Here is a 1,720-nt window from a genome sequence, read left to right on the forward strand (position 1 = left end):
TACTAGCCCTCGTCTTTTTACCTATTTGATCCTCTGCTGCCTTCACTATTTCATCCCTCAAAGCTACCCATTCTTCTTCTACTGTATTTCTTTCCCCCATTCCTGTCAATTGTTCCATTATGCTCTCTCTGAAACTCTGTACAATCTCTGGTTCTTTCAGTTTATCCAGATCCCATCTCCTTAAATTCCCACCTTTTTGCAGTTTCTTCAGTTTTAATCTACAGTTCATAACCAGTAGATTGTGGTCAGAGTCCACATCTGCCCCTGGAAATGTCTTACAATTTAAAACCTGGTTCCTAAATCTCTGTCTTACCATTATATAGTCTATCTGATACCTTTTAGTATCTCCAGGGTTCTTCCATGTATACAACCTTCTTTCATAATTCTTAAACCAAGTATTAGCTATGATTAAGTTATGCTCTGCATAAAATTCTACCAGGTGGCTTCCTCTTTCATTTCTTAGCCCCAATCCGTATTCGCATACTATGTTTCCTTCTCTCCCTTTTCCTACTGACGAATTCCAGTCACCCATGACTATTAAATTTTCGTCTCCCTTCACTACCTGAATAATTTCTTTTATCTCATCATACATTTCATCAATTTCTTTGTCATCTGCAGAGCCAGTTGGCATATAAACTTGTACTACTGTAGTAGGCGTGGGCTTCGTGTCTATCTTGGCCACAATAATGTGTTCACTATGCTGTTTGTAGTAGCTTACCCGTACACCTATTTTTTTATTCATTATTAAACCTACTCCTGCATTGCCCCTATTTTATTTTGTATTTATAACCCTGTATTCACCTGACCAGAAGTCTTGTTCCTCCTGCCACCGAACTTCACTAATTCCCACTATATCTAACTTTAACCTATCCATTTCCCTTTTTAAATTTTCTAACCTACCTGCCCAATTAAGGGATCTGACATTCCACGCTCCGATCCGTAGAACGCCAGTTTTCTTTCTCCTGATAACAACGTCCTCTTGCGTAGTCCCCGCCCGGAGATCCGAATGGGGGACTATTTTACCTCCGGAATATTTTACCCAAGAGGACGCCATCTATAAGCTGCTCCTTAAGGCTCACCTTAATTGCATTGGTGTAAATAGAGTGTAGCAGTATGCTTCAATGGGATAATTAACCTCCTGCTCTCTTTTTCATTACTATATTTCTATCAAAAGAAAAGTTAATTTGAGAAAACTACAGAATTATGAGGCAGAAATGCTGACAATACTTATCCTCAGGAGGCCAATATTTTAGTACTGCCAATAGACACTTATAAAAGTACCATAAATTATTCTGACTTTTGGAACTAATAGCTCCTTCATTGTGGAGGAAAGTGGTTTGTTTGAGGAAGGTGAATAAGGAAGCACAGGGCATTCAGAACTCATGCTGAGAGAGACCCACCCTTTGTCAGGTTGGTCCTTTGCAAGAAAGTAGAAACATATTGTAATTTTTAAATGTTTATTGATGTTCTTTAGCTCACTATCAGCCTTTCTCTTTGGTTTTCAAGTACTTGTGAAACATGTCAAAAACATTGCATCATTAAACCATATTAACAAAGGGCTGTTGGAAATCAGTGACAGCTACTGACGGAAAAATGTGAGCGGTAGGACTGCTATGGGAGGACTGAGTGAGAGAGAGAGGCAGTGGGGAAGGAGAATGAGAGACAGTAAACATGCCAATCATACTCACATTTTAGTATGTCAAAAAGAAGCACGTACATT

The sequence above is a fragment of the Schistocerca nitens genome, chromosome 7, assembly GCF_023898315.1.
Source record: "Schistocerca nitens isolate TAMUIC-IGC-003100 chromosome 7, iqSchNite1.1, whole genome shotgun sequence".
NCBI lineage: Eukaryota > Metazoa > Arthropoda > Insecta > Orthoptera > Acrididae > Schistocerca > Schistocerca nitens.